We start from the raw sequence: 23336 nt of genomic DNA, 5'->3' as shown, positions 1-23336 counted from the left end.
TAGTGTCAAAAGGGGGATTATGTAGGCATATTCCAATATTTGTGATTCTGTTCATAAGAAATTGTAAACCTGCAATATTGATTCATAATATTTATTAAATCTGCATTTATAATTCTTCTATTTGACATAATTGTAAATCTGCAATATTGATTTACAATTCTGTATTAAAGCTTGCAAACCGTACCTTGCAAACCGCTCAATTGACTCTGCTTTCTCTGTATTGGCGCTTTTCATTGATTGTAATTGAGATTGACGCTTATAAATGTAAACCAATCAATTAACGTTACTTTCTCAAATGGTTATGTTCAATTGGCTCTACTTTGCAAACAGATACTTTGTGATGGAGATTGACATGATTGTTTGTAACACCCATGAAGAACCGCGAATTGGAGCGGCACTCATAGAAATGTCACATAGAGACCCCCCACCCTCTATAGTTTGGATCAGGAATGTTAAAAAACTGGGAGTCTCAAATAAATAACACCTTTGTATAATAGAAGAAAGGCAATACCGAAGGAATGTTAAAAGACAGGGAGTCTCAAATAAAATAACAATACTCGGTGAAATGAGAAATACGTTTTTTTATTAAAGTAAGGAATGTATGTGGATGAATGGTGGGTTTTGAATAATCAGGGAAGTGCCAGCCTAGGAATTTAACATCGATTGGCCGAAGAAGACGCCAGGTGGAGACAACCAGAGAACCCCACCGGAGGGCAGACTGGGATCCACCCGACCAATTCAAAGGATGAAGAAAGCTGATGAGCACCTGACAGCCGTCCTGGAGCAGTCATGACTAACAATATGACAAAGCAAATTCCATGGACTGGCATAGGAAGAAATTCCTATAAAAATGGATACTAAGGACTGAGAACTTTGAGTCTCCAGTTCTGCCACTACCCTTCAGGAGCATCGGATGCGCATCTGACACGGACTCGGCTCCACTCTCGTGTACAGGTTACCTGGCCAGTACCCTGTCACGAGCAACCTCTAGGCTGGTAACTATAAACCCCTATGCAGAACTGGTATGAATGAATGAATGAATGAATATATATATATATATATATATATATATATATATATATATATATATATATATAGTTAAGCAAGGAATAAGTAACGATAGGACAGTGTGAGTTTTATATTTCTTTATTATATTTACAATAAATGTGGCATTTTGCCTTTCCCCTCTAATAAGATCCTGCTGGTTTTTATTTTATTGGTACAACATTTTGGTGTAACATTATCTTTCTCTTCCTTCCTTTTCCTACTCTCAAGTTCTATCTCTGCCATTTCCTTATCCTACCTCCATCACAACATAAAACTGTACTAATTCACCAACATCTTCAGATGCTTAATGCTATATCCTCATCCCCAAACCTTTGTACTCTTGTGTTTTAGATTCTAAATTATATGGGGATAAGGATGGTCTTTGTTGCTATTATTTATTTCTAATGTACTATCCCAAGGTCTCAAACAGTATTTCAGCCTCTTTGTACAGCACCCAGGACAAACAAGATTAACAAATTTTAGCCTCTCAAAAGCAGTGTTTTGTAAAGATACATATTTTAGTAAACAAGAGATATAGCTTATGGCAGAGTCTGATATTAGAAAAGAAAAAGTACAGGTCAAGAAGTTCCCAGGCGTGATTGTTTTAGACTGTGGCCATCCAAGCCTCTATTTTGTTTTATGAGATGTTAGCTATAGTGATTTATCAAGTCTAAAATAACTCAACTGCAATACTAAAACTTGCACCAGCACCACTGAGCCAGTACAAGTCGTAACAGTGCAGCAAATCCACACAAACAGTTTCTGTTTTGGTTGCACACAGTATGCCATGTTCGCAGAGAGTGCTCCTTGCAAACATTAAACCAATGCTTGCAGCCTACTCAGACACTGAACCAAAGCAGAGCAGGCAACACTAATAGATGACAAGGTGCTTAGGGTTTGCACTTGCTCTGAGCAAGGTTAAGGATGGGTCAATACCAATGCACTGTACGTAGCAACTTTTGCACTGACTGTGTTACAGGAATACTTATGGTTGCAACAGTGCTTGCAAAAATCATATCCTATAGCATAGGCAGGGACTGAAAGCCAGCTCATGAATAAATTGAGTTTATCTGAAGATGCATGCTACTTGTATTAAAGATGTGAATTCCATTGGCTAGCCATATGACATTTTTGACATTAATTAAAATTAAGGAAAAAACTAAGATTGCCTAACACAGTAGATCTCGAACTTTTTTCTTCGCAGACCACTTGAAAATTGCTGAGGGTCTCTGCGGACCACTTAATGAGCTTTCCAAATGTTGTTTACACTATTAGCTAACTATTGTAAAGTGCTTTGGATAAAAGCGCTACATAAAAAAAGCTTAATTATTAATGTTTTTTGTTCTATAAATAAAAGCACAACACTCATATTTTAATATCAGTAGTCTTGCCTTACTAATGTGATGGATGTGCCCTCTCTCCCCTAAGCTGGGGCTGGGAAGCAGGTGGCGTCTCTCCCGCACCACAGCAGCCACAGAGCTGAGGCTGGGAAGGAGGGAGGGGGTCTCTCCCCGGCAGCCGCAGCCCTGGAGGTGGGGAAAGTCGCCTTTCTCTGGCTGCCACAGCCCTTTATGTCCCAAATTCCCAGCCCCCCCTTCTCACCCCACTGCCCCTTATTCTCCCCTGCCCCCAGGCCACCACCTCACCTTACATGTGCATCTTCTCCAGGGTCCAGGCACCTAATTAGTGGCGCCACGCCTGCGTGTTGCCACTAATTAGGTGGGTGGCCCTTCATTCTCTCGTGTGCAGCTGCCCTGGCACAGACCTTAGAGGGAACTATTCATGGACTACCTGAATAGAGCTCGCGAACCATAGGTGGTCCGCGGACCAGTCTGAGAACCTCTGGCCTCACACTTTCAAGAGATTCTTGTTACCTTTTCGTTTTAGAAGCTCTCACCATCATTGTTTGCAGCAGGTCATCTTTGTCTGAAAAATTCCTTTCAGTTTTGAATGAGATGCAGTGTGCTAAAAATCACCATTAAGCCAGAAAGAAGTGCTTTTTTTTTTTTCCTGGTTTCAGAGTAGCAGCCATGTTAGTCTGTATTCACAAAAAGAAAAAGGAGTTACTTGTAGCACCTTAAAGACTAACAAATTTATTTGAGCATAAGCTTTCGTGAGCTACATTAGCTACAGGCATCCGATGAAGTGAGCTGTAGCTCATGAAAGCTTATGCTCAAATAATTTTGTTAGTCTCTAAGGTGCCACAAGTACGCCTTTTCTTTTTCCTGGGTTAACCAAATGATTTATATAAACAGCTATGTCTTTTACAAACATCCAGATATTCCTGATCGCTTCAGTAATGTCAAATCTAGCACTTGCAACACCAAAATTCCTATAAAGTAGCAACTAGTCATTTGGAATCTGGCAGACTGACAGTTGCCATTATTCACAGAACTAACAACAAGCAAAAGAGATTATGACGGTTTAGAGAATTTAATGCAAATGGTTTTTAAAGGTTCTTGATTTAAAGCAGAAATAATGTAAACAGTTGGATGACTAGTTTATTTCTGTACTGTTGTTCACATAAAAGACCAAGACAATTTTTTCTTAACTATGTAGTTCTGTATCCTCCATGGGAAGCTTCTGCTGAACACTGTTGGAGAAGAATTTATGTCAGTATTTTTTAGCCCAGAATTCAGGGCCTGCATTCCTTGTTGAAAAGGCAGCTGGATGCTTTGAATAAAATGTTCAATAAAAGGTTCCTTCAGCCCATCTCCGATAGAAGTTAAAACTCCCCAGGCACTTTAAAAAGACAAACAGGGAACAATAAGTCCAGCTTCTTGGCCAACATTTCCTCTTTCAGTAAAAAGTTCTAGTGTCTAAGGCTGAGCAAGTACTATTGTAGGGCATACAATGGCTGCTCTGTTTTTCTTCAGTCAGTGCAGCAAATATTTAACTCATTGCTTTGTAACACACATTAAGATCTATGAATCTCTAGATAAGATGCTTCAGAAATCCACATTGCTATTTTATAGCAAGTGTGTTGTTGAATCAGAAGGATATTTTCCAGATTTGTCTGGACACAGAGGATTTGGCTGCCTTCGTAACAAAATTTCAAAGGGAGGATCAGCCCTCTATTGTCTCTGAGGCTTTCTTGAAATTCTGTATTAAGTTTAGTTCCAACAGATGTTCAAGTTTTAGTTTAAGCCCAATAAAAAAAGAAGGAGACAAGAGTGGGTATAAGAAAGATGAGAGGGGAAATAAAGGTACATAATGCTAACAAGTGGACCATTAAAGACCAGAAGCTTACCTAAAATCTGAGCTGTGGCAAGTACAAGTAGCAGGTGTGACGTTCTCCTGTTATCTGGACTAGTGATCTGCTAGGTCACTCCAATCCTCAACTCTGGGAGCCAGCGTTACCCTGCTCTGCTGTGAGAACCCCCACTCCTGGGCTGTTCACGCATAGCCTCTAGCATGTAAGCTGCTCCCAGCTACATGAGCGAGCGCTTTTGGCCAGCCGCTGCTTGGATTGTGCAACCGAATGACATTAACCAATATCTCTGGTCCCAGGCACAACCCTAGGAACCTCCATCTTGCAGTGTCCAGTTATGGACACTGCAAGTTTATGAGTTTGTCAATTTAACAAAGAAATTGATATGTACCAGGCTTGTTATCTCAAGGGGAATCTCTGACACTCTTCAAACCAAATGCATTGCTTCAGGTAGAACAAAAACAAATGTATTAACTACAAAAGATATAATCACTTAAAATCAAGTCAAAGCACAACAGGTAAGATTTGGTCAAATGAAATAAAAACAAAATGCATTCTAAGCTGATCTTAACACCTTCAATGCCCTTACAAACTTAGATGCTTCTCACCAGAGGATGGCCCCACATAATAACCTCGTGACCCCCTCAGGGGTCACGACCCCCAGTTTGAAAACCCCTGGCCCAAACCATCAATGCACTGATCCAGTAGCTGGACAGTATTTATATCTCCAGCCTTAGAATTCAAATGGATGTTTGGGTTTGGATAACCATCAAAACAGGATCTAGGAAGGTCTTGACGTGAGGCTGATAAAAGCGTTTGCCAGACCATGACAATTTTATCACTACACTCCTACCTAAAATTCAGCGTATTCCCACCTAAAAGTAGTCAGAAGCCACCAGAGAATTCCCACAGTCGTCAAAGAGGCCATGACATCCCAAGACAACTCAGTCAGCATTGTCAAGAGCAATAATGGGTTGGTCTGTACATCACCAGAATCCCTGAATTAATCTAATCCTGAACACCACGTCAGAAACAATCCCATTAAATCAGTTTGAATGGGATACATCCACATGGCTACACCAGCAAGGTGAACACCTTCCAACAGACTACGTGAAGATGTATGCACGGCAGGGCAAGTATGTTCCCAGGGTTTCTTTCAATTACAACAGGCTGACTAGAGGAAAGTAACTGTGTATTCCCACAATCTGATATGATCAACTAACCTAATATACAACTACTAATGGAAAGAAACTCCATTTTGTATATTAGTCCAGATCTGTAAATCAGTTTAAGCCAAATTAAAAATATATATGCTCAGGTAGAAGCTGACATGGCTAGATGAACTGTAGTCTGATGATCAAGAGGCATAACAGGCAGTAAGCAAAGTCACTTCCTCAAACCCTTTTCAATTCCTCCTAAATCCTTGCTCTTCCTCCCCACCCCCACTTTGACTTGTCTTTAAGAGCTTATCACATACTGACAATTTTTTTCATGGTTTGTACATGACATGTAGGTCATGAATTTTCTAGATACAGCATTATCCATTTTCGTAAAACACCTATCTGAGTGAGGCTGTGAGCACTAGGTTTACAATTTTGAAGCAGCACTGCTACTAACCCTGCTTGCTACATATATACTTTATTCCTGGGTTAATTCCGCACCAAAAATTTTAAAATTCTGCATACATTTTAAAATTCTGCAAAATTCTGCATATTTTATTTGTCAAAATAACACAATATAATCATGCTGGTTTCAATTATTTTGGTAATTTATTTAAAATACAATACAATGGATGGAAAATGGGAGTGGAGAGCATTAAAGGAAATAAACAAACCTCATTTGTCTAATAATGTAGCTAGGTTTGAACCTTTATTTCTAGTTATTAGTCAACAAATATATGAAGCCATATGCTCAGTGCTACATCATAAGCAACCGAAGAGCAAGTGACGGCTGGTGAATCAAACTCACAATTTATATTGGCTACTGCTCATTTCCAGAAAGGTCAGTAGCAAACTGTTCATGGAGCATATTTTGATAGAAAATGTGTTCAGTCCAAAAATTTAGACCAGTTCTAATCACTAAAGCACCATAAGCATTTATAAGCCATACTGTCCTTACAATAAGATGCCTTTACACTACTTTGGCAATGTAAAGGAGCGTTAAAACTTTTACGCCTGTTTTATACTCCGGGGGGATTCACAAAGACAATGGGAACAATTCATTAAACAATTCACTAAGCAGGCAGGCTGCTACATTCTGCTCTGCCTGAGTGATCAGAGCCTGCGCAACCCCAAAGCCCTGCCCCTCCATGCTGAGCACACTGCAACAGCATGCAAGAGGGACAGAATGTTTCTCTCTCACACACAATTGCCCAGCCCCACATGCCCGGTGCCCAAACCAACCTGCCAGAGCTTCCAGGAAGGGGCGCGCGACCACTAGAGGTTTCTCTTTGCTTCCCCATCAGAAGTCATTTTTCTGCGGGGAAGCAAAGAAATCTGCAGGGGAAGTGAATTCTGCACGTGCACAGTGATACAGAATTCCCCCAGGAGCAGTACTTGTAATCCTTTTGGCATCATAACACGGCAGATCTAGGTCTGAAGATCAGGGGAATAATCCTTTAACTTCCTTAAAGGTTCACCATGACAGACAAACCACACAATAATTCATTAGCTGAGATGGGGTCAGAACTCCTTGCTCAATGTTCAATTATATACCTCATGTTAACTTTTATGTGAAATTTAGAAGTGCCTGTGGCACTCTGTACCTCAAGGCAGCACCCTGGAACCCCCATATTCACCACTATCATATAATCATGATATGCTTTGTACAAAGTATGCCTTGTGAGGTATTTAAAAAAGTGTTGATCTGTCGAACACTAATGTCCTGTTGGATTGTATGTGAAGTTATGCTGTACGTGTGTTACTGAACTATGTTGGAAGGTTGGGAACACCCACAATCTGCCTTTCAGGTACAACAATTGAATACCCAGATGTGCTAATGGCCCATTAAAAGGAATCCGTTTTCCCAATAGCCATCCCAAAAGACTTCTCAGAGAGAGCACGTAGACAATGGAGAATGCTTAACCAATGGAGGAGGACACCTATGCCACAAGCATAGATCTCTCCAGCAAGCTGGAAGAAACTGTAAAGAGGGGAAGTGACATCATGACTTGGCCTCATTCCCCTCCCCCAACAACTCAACACATGGAAAAAACATCTGGAGGATAAAGACTTTGAACGGGGGAGCGTGGTTCTGGGCTGGAAGGCAATTCCAACCTGTGTATTGAGGAACTATACCAGTAGTGGGCAACCTGTGAGCCCATCACGATAATCTGATTGCAGCTGTGAGACATTTTGCTGATGTTGACCGTCCACAGGCACGGCCCCCTGCAGCTCCCAGTAGCCACAGTTTGCTGTTCCTGGCCAATAGGAGCTGGCAAACCGTGGCCACTGGGAGCTGCAGGAGGACTGTGTCCGCGGACAGTCAACGACAGCAAAGTGTGTCTCAGCCCGCAATCAGATTACCCTGATGGGCTGCAGGTTGCCCACCACTGAACTATACCATCAGTCAGGGTGAGACACTGCTTGATTCAAATCCTGTTTAGTTTATAGAACTTAGACTGAATTTATTTTATTTCTTAGGTAACGAACTTTGATCTCTATGCTTACTACTTATAATCACTTAATAAATCAGTTTTAAATTTTACCTAAAACAGTGCGTATTGGTTGAAGTGCTAAGGAAATCTCAGCTCAGTTTACAAAGGCAAGTGTGTGTCCCCTCCACATTGAGAAGGAACAGACTAGATAATGAACTGACACTGGTCAGGTTTCTGACCAGTACAAGATGGAACAGTTCTGGGGTGCAAGACTGGGGAGCTGGAGAGAACTGACTGGAGCCTCACTACTGTTGGTTCATGAGTGGCTGGGAGAAGCATTAACGTCATTCAGTTGGGTGTCTCTCTGCCTGTGGGTGTCTCTATAAGTGCAGTACTTGCCACAAGTTTGTAACCTGTCAACAGTGTCAGTGTGAGAGGCAGCCCAGGTTGGTGGGACAGAGGGCTCAGTGATCCCACAGTTCAGGCTGCATCCCAGGAACCCCGTCACAGTGCCCTTGCTGCAAATGAAATCTAACTGAAAGTTATGGCTGTGCCATTAAGGTCACACTGTCGTCAGTTTTCATACCTTCTTTTCTTGCCTATCCATCTTTTCCCCCATACTTTGCCCAATAATAAAATTTGCAACTTGCAAACGCACTGACCTCAAAAACTTGGGCCACTGTTGAGTTGGTCTGGATGAGACTGCTTTTGTCACTGGCACTTTTGGATAGGTATAGCCCTGCTGGTGGTACTTGTGTGTGTGTTCAAGTGCAGTCTAGTAGCCAATGAAGAGCCTGAACCAGCTGTGCTACAAACTCACATTCACGTTATCCTTTTGACAAACATGTGGCCACATACTGTACTAGCTGAAGCTTCCGAGAACCTTTGTAGGGTAGCACCATGTAAAATAAACTACAGGAACCTAGTCAGAAGGTGAAAAGTGTTGGAATAATTATGACAAAGTCTTCCTCTGAAAATGATGCAGCCTCGGGACCATTTGAATATGGTAAAAGGTATTAAGTTTGATTTTTTAAATCCATTGAGTTAAACTGGGGAAAACCCCCTTTGCGGACACACTTAAAGTCAGTTTACAAACAAATTATGCTAATTCAATATAGGTCAGTTGTAAATTGATCTCAGCGTGTCCTCAAAGCAGTTTGCCTTCATTCAACTAAATTAATATTTAAGTGATTTTAGTTAAACTGGCACAAGGAGTGTGTAGACCAGCCCTGACATTTCAAGCCACTGAGACAGAGAGCAAACATACCCTCACAACAAAGTGATCAGTCACATTCGGGCTATGCTTTCACATGTCCCTTGCTGCTGTCCTTTAATCCCTCTACAGTCAGTCCATCAGCTTCTCCATCTTGTCTGAATTTAATTCCAGATAGTTTTCAGCCAGGTGGGACCTTAAGAGCACCCCAGTGTCAGATGGCAAAGGACTGCCTAGTATGTAGCAGTGAGTTTCAGCTGGCCTGACCAGCCCAATATGTCCCAACTCACTGCTGTCCTAATCTGTACCTAAAACGGGCATATGAAAATGGGTGACACTAGAGATTAATATCATTGTAAAAAGTATGTATTAACATTATATAAGGAATCATGGATGCTCACCAATTTTACACTTTAACGTCTGTGACCAAACAAAGGGAGAGATGCATGCACATTCCCCCCAGACAGGAGGGAAGACCACTGTCTCCTCTGTAAGTTAAGCATGATGGAATCTAAACAATGAAAGCCCCATTTACATATGAAGTAACAGTGGGAAGGGAAGTCCTCAGGAAGAGAACAAAAGCATGAGGTCATCCAAAGATATAAGGAGACACAAAAACATCATGGCACCTATCACTGCACCAACATGGGGCCAGAGCTCTTGCAAGCTGAGAAAGATAGGTCCTTCAACCAACAGTGTTGAAGTCTCTGGGGAGTGCATATAGGTGAGAAACCCACATACACACAGATCTTTCACCAACAAAGTCAAGGGAAACCAGCACGTGACTGAGAGAAACTCAGCCATGGCAGGAAAGAAAGATTGGTATAACATCTACCTTGATTCAAGTGTCGCTTGTTGAGTTAAGCCTAAGGGCTTGTCAACACATAAAACGCTCCAGTGGCAAATTTGCACCACTGTAGAGCTTCAATATAGACATTACCTTGGCCAATCTGAGGGATTCACCCATCATCATAGGTAATCCATCTCTCCAAGAGGTGGCAACTAGGTTGACAGAAGAATTCTTCCACCAACGTAGAGCTAACTACACTGGGATTTAGGTCAGCTTACCTACACTGCTCAGAGATGTGAATTTTTCATCCCCGACCGACATAGTAGACTAACCTAATTTTCTAGCTTAGACCAGACCTTAGCCACTAGAAAGCATATTTTACTTTTATTTGCTTGTAACTATTTTTTTCTTTATCCCTTGTACCTCAAGTCATTTAAAACCTCTCTTTTTATTAATACACTTGTTTTACTTTCAATCTAAGCCAACCAACCCAATGACGTGACTGAATTGAAGTGATTGTTAACTCCAGTTAAAGCAACAAGCTGCTGTTCTTTTGTCTCTTTAAAAGGAGCAACAAACCTTAGTCTTCCCCGAGTGTCCCAGGAAAGGGCTGGACACCAAAGGGCAAACGATTTTGGGGAAATTCAGGACTAAGGATGTCTTGGGGTCACCCTGCAAATAGTAACCAAGGCTGGTGGAGACCAGGGCAAGGCTACTGTGTCTAGGCAAGCTGCTGGGGTCAGAGTGCTGAATCAGGGCTGCAAGGCACACAGACATTCAGGAAACTGCAGCACGCTTGTCTGCTGGCTGTCTAGCCTGTGAGCCACAGCAGCAGAGCATCTAAGGTACCCAGGCTTACAGGGCAGGTGGTGACAACCTCTCATGAGTCTGGAATGCACTCAAGAACATGAAACCAGCCATTGGGTGAGCAAAAGACATACAAATTCTAGGTTTGCTGAGGAGAATGTGTAACTCAGAGCACACTACTAATTGTATTGTAATCCAAAATATTGTGGTCTACCCTAACAGTCTCAGTTACACTAATACAAACAGGCTTAAAAAAATGAAACCCGGCAGTTTCTCCCCAAGAGAGTCATGGGAAGCATGAGCAATAGCCAATCACTGCTCTTTCAGAAGCCGTCCGAGGAATTTACAGAACCAAAATATAATAATCTTGTCAACCCATGTCGTACATAGCAACAACCACTCACTATTATCCGATATAGATAGATATTGTATATTGATTATATTACTGATTTTGTTTTCCTAATTAAGCTTTCTGAAATTTGGTAGGTTCTTGTCCCAAGATCAGACCTAACATTATCAGAATTACTGTTCAGTGGGGAGCCCCAATGTGCACACCAATGACAACACTCACATCTAGGAAAAACCTTCTGTAATTGTAATAGTTTTATTAACACACTTAGCAAAGTTAAAAACATTCCAATCTAGTAAGGTAGGTAAACATTGTACAGAATGATCTGAGCAGCCACATACTTACAGAGCAGCCTGAAGTTTTAGATATCTTCCTCATCTGCCCCCTCACCATCACCATTAGTCATCATCCTGGGTAGCCAGGATACAGCTTTTATGGTGTGTTATACTGTTGCTACTATGCCTAATGTATATTCAGTACACACCAAAAATCCAATCCTGTTCTTAAAAAAGGTAAATTTTATTAAAAACAAAAAATACACACACATCTGGAACTTGCTCTTTTAAAATTAAGCAAAAGCCTAATTCCAAAAATCAAGCACCCAAAATAGCTTTCTAGTTCAGCTTAAAGCAGGGGTGGGCAAACTTTTTGGCCTGAGGGCCACATCGGGTTTCCAAAATTGTACAGAGGGCTGGGTAGTATAGGCTGTGTCTCCCCAAAGAGCCAGGCATGGCCCGGCCCCTGCCTCCTATCTGACCCCCCAGCTTCTCGGCCTCTGACAGCTCCCCCAGGACTCCTTCCCCATCCAACGCCCCCTATTCCCTGTCCCCTGACCACCCCCGGAACGGAACCTCCACCCCTGACTGCCCCCTGTCGCCCCATCCAATCCTCCCTCTCATTCCTGACACCCCCCTCCCCCCCCCGGACCTCCTGCCCCATCCAACCCCCCCCCCGTTCCCCACCCTCTGATCACCCCAAACCCTATCCACACCCACACCCCGACCTCCCCTGCCCTCTATCCAACCCCCACTGCTCCCTGCCCCCTTACCACGCTGCCTGGAGCGCCAGTGGCTGGTGGCGCTACAGCCCCGCCGCCCAGAGCACCGGGTCAGGCCGCAGCTCTGCAGCCCCGCCACCGGGAGTATTGTGCCGGCAGCGCAGCGCGCTGAGGCTGCGGGGGAGGGGGAACAGCGCGGGAGGGGCTGGGGCTAGCCTCCTGGGCCAGGAGCTCAGGGGCCGGGCAGGAGGGTCCTGCGGGCCATAGTTTGCCCACCTCTTGCTTAAAGGTTACAAGCAAACAAAAGCATCTGGGGTTAGCACAGAGGAATCCGCAAGCCAATAAGAAATAAAAGAAATAACCCTAATCGCATCTAGTTAAACATTCTCATCTACTTACACACTGGAGTTCAGATAAGCGGGGGATTGGTCCTGCTTTGAGCAGGGGCTTGGACTAGATGACCTCCTGAAGTCCCTTCCAACCCTGATGTTCTATGATTCTAAGTAGTTCTAGGCATGATCTGATGACTTATAATCATACCTGGCATAGCTGCTTAAAGCATGGCTACTCTAACCCTTCAGCTCACAGAGAACAGACAAAGGGAAAGTTTCTTTTCCCATTTTAAGAAGTTCTACCTTCTCATTGGCTCTTTTGGTCAGGTGCCCACTTTTTTCTTTTGTTTACCTGGGGGACTTTTTAATCCTTTACAGGTAAAGCAAGTAAAGAACAGCTACCAAGAGGGATTTTACAGCTAACTGGCTGGGTGTCAATCAAAGGAGTTCCCCCCACACCTCACCCCTTATTTATTACAGCATTTAAAACTAAAAGCATCAGGCTTTCAAACTTTTAGTTTGTCATTTGTGTGCTGGCATTTTCCCCTGGTAATTTTTGGGATTGCTTCCTCAAGAAATGTCAAAACAGTGTACACATGAAGAAAGCATTTGATGACTGGTGTCCTTCACGTGCTAAAACTTACTACAGATAAGTGGTATGCTTGTTGTAAACCTAACAAAAAATAAACAAGTTATGGATTAAACAAGCACCACATAGCCAGGGATTAAGAGAGCAATTCTAATCTAAAAAGTGACTGAAGATGGCAACTTTTTACTCAACAGAGTTGATCCCTGCGTTCAGAGTCAAACATGCTTACCCTGGCAATTAATGTAAGGTTTTGTTTGTTTGTTTTTTTACACCACACACCTTAGTGGACAGTAATTTGATTTCTACATGTGAATGGATGGATTATTTACTGACTTCCAAATTGTTACACTTGTGAAAACACAAAGTAAACAGTAGGTTAGCATAGATCAGTGGTTCTCAAACTTTTGTACTGGTGACCCCTTTCACACAGCAAGCCTCTGAGTGTGACCCCCCCCTTATAAATTAAAAACACTTTTTAATATATTTAACACAATTATAAATGCTGGAGGCAAAGCGGGGTTTGGGGTGGAGGCTGACAGCTCCCAACCCCCCAAGTAATAACACCATGACCCCCTGAGGGCTCCCGAGCCCCAGTTTGAGAACCCCTGGCATAGATGTAAGTGAACCCCTAATTAAGTCTACAGAACATATTACTGTTGCTTCACGAGAACAAACATAGCCTGATTCTTAGATTAAAAAAAAAGTCTATCAGCCTATGATCTTTCTACTTGTAAACTGAGGATACTTGAGATAGAGTAGACAAGCTTAGAACCACATACGCCACTTTTAGAGAGTTATATTTCACAGTTAAATCACACTTTAATTCATTGTGCAGTCTCCAGAATCATACAATTCTCAGACTTCCACCATACTTCACTCAAGCAGGGAGAGACAAACTGCAGGCCAAACAAACAAGTTTCTGCCTTGCTCATCAGGGATCTATCACAAGTAAAATTAATTAAGATCTGGAGAAGGAACATGACACCTCAGTATCCCCAGTGGCATTAGGTGGGTGGGGACAGATTGGCCTACAAAAGCCACTACTTTATCATGAAGGGGAACTGGTGGTAGGAGGTTTAGCACCTATCTCCACCTCCTAAGTCAGCAGGAGACATTCAACAGCTCCTACCTCCTCCTAGTGCTGCAGACAGAGGCAAGAACAGCAGTCCCAGGAAGGAGAGGGAATCTATTTGAACAGCAGTTGCAATAGGGGAGAACTTACTTCTTTCAAGTGCAGGTCTGCCTTCCTCCACCAATAAAAGGAAATGGAGTGGGGGAAATTGTTGGTGATGAACTGGTGGGGAAGAATTGCAACAAAAAACTGTAGGAGGAACAGAATGGGGAAGTGGAAAGAGGAGAGGGAAAGATTTTTGAACAGCAGTTGCAATAGGGGAGAACTTACTTCTTACAGTGTCAGTTTCACACTTCAGATGCTCAGAAAGGCTATTAAACTGCAGCAGAATCAAGAACTAGAATTATTCACATAGAGAAGCCTAAAAAACAGAGCCTGAAAAGCAGCAAATGAAAGAGCGCCCTCTTACAGCAGCCAAGAGACGGGATAGACATGCCCTCTCTACAGCTAGGAAGCTCTGCAGTGGGAGAGCAACAGAGAGCTCCTTTGCCTTTTCAGGAGACAGAGGTAAACGGTGGTACCTCAAGTTTACAAGACATGTATCAGCCTCTGCTTACCAAAGATAACGGGTCTTACCATCTTAGGGCTTGAAAAATTCACGAATACATCCAGAAAACCAAACCCATTACTGTCCCCCAACGTTCACGTCTCCCCATCACTCCCCAATACTAAATGACTAGCATTGGGACAGGAAGGTTTTTCCTCTTTAGAGAAAATGGTTTTAAATTTAAACAGCTACAATGTGTTCCAATATCACAGTTATGTTTATACTTACCTTGAAGTATCAATCACTTATGACAATTAAGTATTAGAATAATAAAAATCAATTTGACATCTGTTCCTTTCAAAGTAACGCTAAAAATATATAAATTTTCTCCCGACTGCCTCAATCTGGCTCTATAATCTTAAAAAAACCCATAAAATTATTAATCACTGGAAAACCAGTTTCTCCTATGTGTACAAAAGCTTTTTGAGGGGAAAAAAGTGGCATATGTTAAAGCCTCATTAAAGACCAAACAAACATAAGGAGGAATTGTAACAAGGTTTCTCACTCTTAAAGCTCATGACCAGGTATTGCAGTACACAGAGTAACACTGCATGTTACTTCAGCCCTCTGAATTCATAGTTCAGACAATATCGGTGGCAGAGATTAATGAAATAAAGCACTGATTAAGATGACATTTTATGCCAGAATCTCTTATTTTAATAGTTATATTAATATGCTTAAGCATACATACGTACATGAACCTTTCACCAAAGCATTTCATGCTGCTCAGGTTTCAGAAAGGTTCTGTTTCACCAGTTTCATGCTAGCTTACTATGACTATGAGTTCACCATTAACGTCTAATGTATTAGGGGATTCACATGAAGTGCAATTAAAAAAAACCAAAAGATACCAATTGCATAAAGGCAACTAGGCTTTAAAATGTTGTACATAATAGGTGCCAGCACCTTCTTCAAGCCTCCGGCCACATCTACACCATGGGCACTACAGCAGCATAGCTACGGCACCATAGCTATGCCATTGTACTCTGGAACGTAGACACAGACTACAGCAGGGGTCAGCAACCTATGGCACGCGTGCCAAAGACGGCACACGAGCCAATTTTTAATGGCATGCTGCGTGCCATTAAAAATCCTGCCCGGCCTGGCCCACTCTTCTCTGGCCCCCACCCACCACTCTCTCCTAGCAGGGCAGGCAAGCTTTCCCCTCCCCCTCACCTCTTCCCCCAGCATGCTGGGTTCCTGCCCCTCCTTCTCTCCCTCCCTCCAGCCAATCAGCTGACGGCCCTTGCTATGGAGTGGGAGAGGGAAAATCAGAGCCACAGCACCCTCTCTGCTCAGGGGACCTTGGGGAAGGGGGTGGAATTGGCATATCCCCTCCAGCCCCCTGCCATGAGCCGCTCAGGGCAGGGGGCTGGGAGCACCCCCACAACCCCAGCCCCCTGCCCTGACCCCTGCACCCCCCCACACACACCCCAGCCCTCTACCCTGACCCCTGCACCCCCCCACACACCCCATGCCCTGACTCTTGCATCCCCCGCATCCCCACGCCCACCCTGAGCACCAAATGGGAGCTCCTGCACACACACTTCCACATTCCCACCTGCACCCTTCGCACCAAATGGGAGCTGCCCAGGTAACTGCTCCACACGCAAACCTCCTGCCCCCTCCCTCATTCTAGCTCCTGGCCAGATCCTTCACCCCAACCCCCAGCCTGCTCCTTCACCCCCAGCCCTGTTCTCAGCGCACTCCCACCCTCATCTCAGTGCAGAGAGAGGAAGAGGATGGCTAGAACCAGGGAGAAAGTAGGTACCTACTCTATGTGGACAGGGCCAGGACCCCAGAGCGGTAGCGGGCTGAGCAGCAGTGGGCTGAGCGGCTCAGCCCACTGCCGATCTGGGGTCCCGGCCACCAGCCCCACTCAGCCCACTGCCGATCTGGGGTCCCGGCCACCAGCCCCTTGCCAGCCAGGGTCCTGCCCGCAGGCCCCGCTCAGCCTGCTGCCAGCCTAGGTGAACGGAACCCCAGGGCAGCAGCGGGCTGGCAGCGTAAGATCAGCATTTTAATTTAATTTTAAATGAAGCTTCTTAAACATTTTGAAAACCTTGTTTACATACAATAGTTTAGTTATACAATATATAGACTTATAGAGAGAGACCTTCTAAAAAATATTAAAATGTATTATTGGCACATGAAACCTTAAATTAAAGCGAATAAATGAAGACTCGGAACACCACTTCTAAAAGGTTGCCAACCCCTGGACTACAGCAATAGAAATGGATTTTCTGTCACTGCCGAAACTCCACCTCCTTGAGTTGTAACAGCTATGTCAACAAATATTCTTCTGTCAACCTAACTACGTTTATGCTGAGGGTTAAATCGGCATAACTACAGCACTCGGGTGTGGAATTCTCACACCCCTGATTGCAATAGCTATGTTGACCTAAGTTTTAATTTGTCCAAAGAGAGCTGGACAAATTAATGAGTGCAACTGTATGGGACAGCTGCTTGTAATGGAAGGAGGCAATGCTCCACAGCCCTGAGGGTCACTTCTGATTTATGCCTTATGTTCCTAGAAGCTCATGTCCCCCAAAACATCCTACGGGGTAGGTTTGATCCTCTTCCTCTGATGTATCAGCGATAGTCACAGCTGAAGATGGGACACTGAACAAGGACGGTTAGCCTGAAGTAGCACCAAGCATTCGCTGTCTCAGGTGCTTGGCTGGCTGGGTCTTACTCACATGTTCATGGTCTAATTCATCACAATATGCAGGATCAGGAAGGAATTTTTCCCCAGGTCAAACTGGCAGCGACTTTGGGGTTTTTTACCTTCCTCTGCAGTGCTACTTGCCAGTATTATCTGGGTACATCCCATTTAATTATTTCCCTACCATTGTGGGATGTTCAGCACCAATGCAACTTGGTCCCTCCTATTCTCTGCCTGTAGCATGTAATAGTTTAGTCCCCTGTGGGCCGTAATACCTCGATTTAATTTCAATTGTTGGAATTAGCATGTGAGTGCTGATAGCTATGATATCTAGGTGGTCAGCCTGAGTATCTGGCCTTAAACTCTATGACCAGACCTCAGGCAAGAAAGTCCCCCTTTGTTCCCACTCAGTGCTAGCTGTCAATACAGCACGTCAGAGTTCCACCTCCATCAGCTGTTGACCTACGGCAACCTAAAGCCCTGGGGCATCGGGGGATTATAACCCCATCTACACCTTTCCCCACTCTGTGGAACCACTGGACAGAAAAGTCTTCAGATGAGGAAGTGGTCAGTTTTAATCCCTATCCTCTCATAGACTCTTGTATTGCAGGAAGAGAGACTGTAGTCCCTTCCTGTAATGCTACTCTCTGCTTCCCATCCAGTAGCCGCTACTTCTAGCGGCTTCCCTTCCCTCATAGCTGTTTTAATGCTGCTATGAGAAGAGCAGCAAGCTACACTAGGAGGGGGAGACAGAATGCCTCTGAGAAGTGGTTGCCAGGCAGGGAGCAGAGAGCTGCTTTGTAGGGAAGAAAGGTATTTTACTCCATGCAAGGAGGCCCAACCAATAAGAAGGCACGAGTAGGGGAAATAGTAGGAAGTACATGATGATGAACTAACGGTAGAGTGGGTGTTGCTCTTTGCAATACCCCTTTTCATATACAAGACTACTGGGAGGAGATATGGGGGGGGGGCGCGAAATCCCCCTTCCAAAAGAGACTGAAGTCCAAGAAATGCACAAGCTAGGAGAAATCATTTAACATCAGGCAAGAGTTCCACGGCTTCTCAGGGCATGTAGTCCTACATATGCAAATGCAGCAACATTACAGCGTCACAGTATACGGAACAGAGCCATCAATCCACACAGCACAAGAAAGTTTATACCTAAAACAAGGTAGTTAAAGGTCTAGGACGAACACATCCATAGCATTATGATGAATGCAACTACAAAACTCACACAATTTGAGGAGGAATCTGTGTTGATCCCCTTCCTATCAGACAGAAAACCCCAGTACCGCCCCTATACCGGAGACAGCCTCAGCCCCTGTTACTCCTTGGGGATGCTGCCCCCTGTGCTCCCCCAGCGCCAGAAGCGCCCCCCACGCGCAAAACACCCACCCGAGCAGTCCCCGCACCTCTTCCCCCCCCCCCCGGGCACGGCACCCAGCCCCCAACACGCCCCTCCCCCGGGCACTCCTGACACCGCACCCAACTACCCTGCCCGGAGACAGCCCCCTCCCCCGGCAGCGGGGGGGAGGGGGTGGGGCTCAGCGCTTCCCCCCAGGGAAGGCACCAGGGGTCCCGCCCGCTCAGGCCCGCTCACGGCGGCGCCCCGTACCGTCGTGCTGCCGCGGGCCCCGCTGAGCCTGAACGTCCTCCGCGTCGGATGCGCCCAGCGGCAGCTAGCTACTTCCAGCCCCACCCGCCCCTTCTCCCCCTGCCGCCCCGGGCCGCCTACTTCCCAGAAACCCAGCCGGATCTGAAAGAGCCGCTATCATTGGCCGCTGTGCGGCACGTGCTATCCACCTTCCTATTGGCTCCCGCTCACGCCACTCTCCGAGCGAAATGCGCCGCTGATTGGTAGATTCTCGGATCCGTCCGGCCCCACCCGGTAGCAAGACACCTGCTCGCGGGCTAAGACGCCAATAGAGGGAGGGCGGGCGGGGGAGCGAGCGACGGGCTGTGGGGTGGGGGAGGGGCGTCGTGGGTGGCCCAGTAGCGGTCGCCCAGCGGACGCGTGACCTGCCCTTGCGGGGCAGCGGTCACAGCCTGGGCCGAAGCCCCCCTCCCCCCCCAGTGCTTTGCTGCTGCGTGGGACGGGCGCCCGCACTCTGTGCCACAGCGCCCCCGCCCGCCGGTGACCCAGCCGTTACCGCTCCCCAGCGCCGCCGCCGTTCCGCATTGCGCCCCGTCCCCCCAACCGCCCCCCTGCTGCCACAGAGCCACAACGTGCCGCAAAACCTCCCGGGCCAGCCACACACGCTGCTGCCCAACCCAGCCTCGCACCATGGCCCTGCCATCTCTCCCCATAGCCCCAGGCGCCTCCTCACCCCAGCTCGTACCCCACCCGTCACCCTGCCGGTGCACGCAGCCCTCCCGCCGGCACCGGGTCCTCAAACGCCACCCCAGCCACTCCCACCATCCTGCCCCGCCGGCTGCCACGATATAACTTCCCACCGCCACTTCACGGCCCGGCCGCTCACACCACAGACCCAGCTAGGGTTGCCCGGGGGTTGGGTTTTTGACCCGGACGCCTGATCGAAAAGGGACTCTGGCGGCTCGGGTCAGCACTGCTGACTGGGCTGTTAAAAGTCCAGGCGCCGTCGCAGCGGGACAAGGCAGGCTCCCGGCTTCCCAGGGCTCCACACCACTCCCGGCATCAGCAGCGTGTCCCTGGTCTGGCTCCTATGCGGAGGGAGAGCCAGGGGGCTCCACACGCTGCCATCACCCCAAGTGCCGGCTCTGCAGCTCCCATTGGCCTGGAATCGCGGCCAATGGGAGCGGTGGGGGCAGCGCCTGCAGACAGGTCAGCGCACAGAGCCATCTGGCCACACCTCCGTGTAGGAGCCGGAGGGTGGGACATGCTGCTGCTTCTGGGAGCTGCTTGAGGTGCCGGAACCTGCACCCCTGATCCTCTCCCATGCCCCACCCCCTTGCCCCAGCCCTGATCCCCCTCCTGCATCCCAAGTCCTCATCCCTGGCCCCACACCAAAGCCTGTACCCCCAGTCCAGAGCCGCCTCCCACACCCTGATCCCCTCATTTCTGGCCCCATCCTGGAACCCGCACCCCCGTCACACACCCCAACCCCCTGCCTCAGCCCGGAGCCCCCTCACATACTCTGAATCCCTCAACTACACCCCCCAGCCCAGAGCCCCCCTCCTACACCCCAAACCCCTCATCCCTGGCCCCACCCCAGAGCCTGCACCACCAGCCGGAGCCCTCACCCCTTCTCACATCCCAACCCACTGCCTCAACCCGGAGCCCCCTCCTGCACCCTGAACTCCTAATTTCTGGCCCCACCCCAGATCCCACACTCCCAGTCAGAGACCTCACCCCCTCCCGCACCCCAAGCCCCTGAGCCAGCCCGGTAAAAATGAGCGAGTGAGTGAGGGTGAGGAGAATGAGTGACAGAGGGAGGGGGGTATGGAGTGAGTGGGGGATGGGGCCTCATGAAGGGGTGGGGCAGGGTAAAGGTGTTTGGTTTTGTGCAAGTAGAAAGTTGGCAACCCTAATCCCAGCCCGCCTGCCACCTCATCATAACCCAGCCATTATGTCATAGCCCTGCACGATGGAGCCACTGTTCTGGTAAACTCCAAGGGTCCACCACCTCCTCTTGCACCATTATTCTGTTTTACAGAACTGTGGTCTTGCCATCATGTCACACAACATACCATTGGCCATTAAAACACTTCTCTCTACTGCAACGTGGCCCTGTGGATCACATCATGGACCCACATCCAAACACCACCAGACCGTCCATTCTGTGCACCCTTAGTTTGGCCCTCTAGCACATTTACAATGGAATACAAACTTTAATTACATGATCAGATTACAATTTTTGTCCAACAGGACCCTGCTTCCTTCAAGGTTTACCTAATTATTATCTATTAAAAATTTTGTTTTCTTCTTATTGTTCAGTGTGTCATCTTGGGCCTTATTTACTGCACACTATACAAACCCTGCTCTAAAGAGAGTATTATTAAATTTCCTCATCGGCCTTTCTATGATGCTTAGCACTAGGGAAATTTTCAACAGAACTTATTTCCATATGAAAATGCCAATTTGTTGAAACCAAATAAGTTCAAGTCTTTGCTCTGCCTCAACAGCTCTGTTAACTGACATAATCACTGGGCTGTTGGCTATTCTGGGGTGGTTTCTCTCCTTCTCAGTGTTGTTCTGCTGCAGAATCAGAACAAATTTTGAACTCTCTAAATATTTTGCTAAATGGAATTCTTCTTTTCTAACCAGCTGTACTCATCACTACAGTGTCCGTGTACTTTTCAGACTCCATTTTACACACACGGATCTGAGGCACAAAAATATTAAGATCAAAAATGTCCACTAATTTTGGGTCCCCAGTAAGGCTAATTCTGCTCTGTTACACCAGAATAACTCAGTGTTTACTCTGGTGTAACTGAGAGCCTAATTTGGCCCACTGTGTATGAGAGCGTCAAATTATTTTTGCAGTTTTTATATTAGTTTCCCTTTAATGCCTTATTTCTCTCCCTCTTGAGATAGGCAAACAGTGTAGGATTCATTTAGTGTGGGTCACAAACTGAAGCCTTCATTGTCCCTTTGCAGAGATTAGCACCTACAGACTTCTGAGATCCTGTGGCACTTGTCAAAAATCTAGACAAGAGTACTTTTTTGGGAAGGAGGGAGGCTTTCTAGAAGCAGTATCCTCTTCTATACTTCTCATGAGACAGCGTTCATGTTGGATTGCTCTATTTTGATCTTTAAGGTCCAAATGAGATTTCAACATGAATGCTCACCCATGAGAAATATTGAGGTGGATGCTGTTTCCAGAAAATTCGACACCAAAAAACTTCTGTCTCCTAGGAATTAAGTTAAAACAAGCTACCAAACTGGGATGGAAGAAATCACATCTATGGGGCACATACTCAGTGAACACAGTTTTCAGGACAACCCAAAAAGGCAGAAGCTATTTTTCAGATGAAAACCCCATAAGACAAATTAGCACTTGAGCAATCCATTGACATGATCACATATATGTGTACATTCACCCAAACGTGCCAGATTCTACTCCTACTACTTCCTGACAGTCAATTGATATTGGATTTAGTGCAACTGCAACATTTCCAGGAATTAAAACATCGATTGCCACAAGAGCCTCTCCTGAAGTATTTTGATATAAACAACCCTGTTACTCTCACCATGGATGCAAGGTCATAGACTTACACACGCACAGTCTCGACAGACTCTTGACTTTCCTCCCTCCCAGCCCTACCCAGTCTGAACAACCTGGTTCTTGTCCTTCATTCTTTCCGTAGGCCTCTTTCTTTTCTGGCCAGCCATCCTCAAACAACATGTTTACACCTCTACTTTTTGCTGCTGGCACTCTTGTCTCTAGTATGACCTTCTGAGCTGGGGGGAGGGATAGCTCAGTGGTTTGAGCTTTGGCCTGTTAAACCCAGGGTTGTGAGTTCAATCTTTGAGGGAGCCATTTAGGGATCTGGGGCAAAAATTGGGGATTGGTCCTGCTTTGAGCAGGGGGTTGGACTAGATGACCTCCTGAGGTCCCTTCCAACCCTGATGTTCTATGGTTCTATGGAGTGCTGCTTACCCACCTGGGCCACAGTCCCAGAGTCCTCCACAAGGCAGCCTGGTATTGTGTTCAGTACACCTGACAAGCACACTGGCCAATTTACTTTGGTTAGTTCTGGAGAACATGCTGCAGTGCATACAGAAAACATACATTTTCTTTCTAAGCACCAGCTTGGGGCAGGGTGCGTTCAGCCCCAAATGGGTTCTCCCCCAAACCCTAAACAGCCAGTATACCTCATCACACCTCCTCTTCACATATTCTTTAAACCAAACCTAGATACTTGTATATCTCTGCTTTCCCAGTGTCTGAGAAGAATAGGGCTACGGATGGCAATAAACTAGTGTAGGCTCAATCTGAATAAGATGAAGCAATGTTGAAAGGCAGGGAAAGCAATTAGAGTGGAATGAGCAAGGGTGTGAGTGCCCTTTCTGTTGAAATGTGTGACTAACCTTTGTCAGTTGAGTATGCAGTCTTGGGTCAATCTATTACTATTCCTGA

General features: G+C 46.0%; 1 protein-coding gene across 2 annotated transcripts in view; it reads right to left on the bottom strand.

Annotated features, from left to right (window-relative positions):
* The window catches only part of FAR1 (fatty acyl-CoA reductase 1), an 81017-nt gene extending 62033 nt beyond the window's left edge, over positions 1-18984 (bottom strand). For both annotated transcript variants that reach the window (XM_074955088.1, XM_074955089.1), the window contains exon 1: positions 18890-18984. The gene's annotated coding sequence lies outside the window, so the exon portion shown is untranslated. The remainder of the gene's footprint in view (positions 1-18889) is intronic.
* Positions 18985-23336: the final 4352 nt, after the last annotated feature.

The sequence above is a fragment of the Natator depressus genome, chromosome 6, assembly GCF_965152275.1.
Source record: "Natator depressus isolate rNatDep1 chromosome 6, rNatDep2.hap1, whole genome shotgun sequence".
Taxonomy (NCBI): Eukaryota; Metazoa; Chordata; order Testudines; family Cheloniidae; genus Natator; species Natator depressus.
This window is presented reverse-complemented; position numbering and strand designations above follow the sequence as displayed.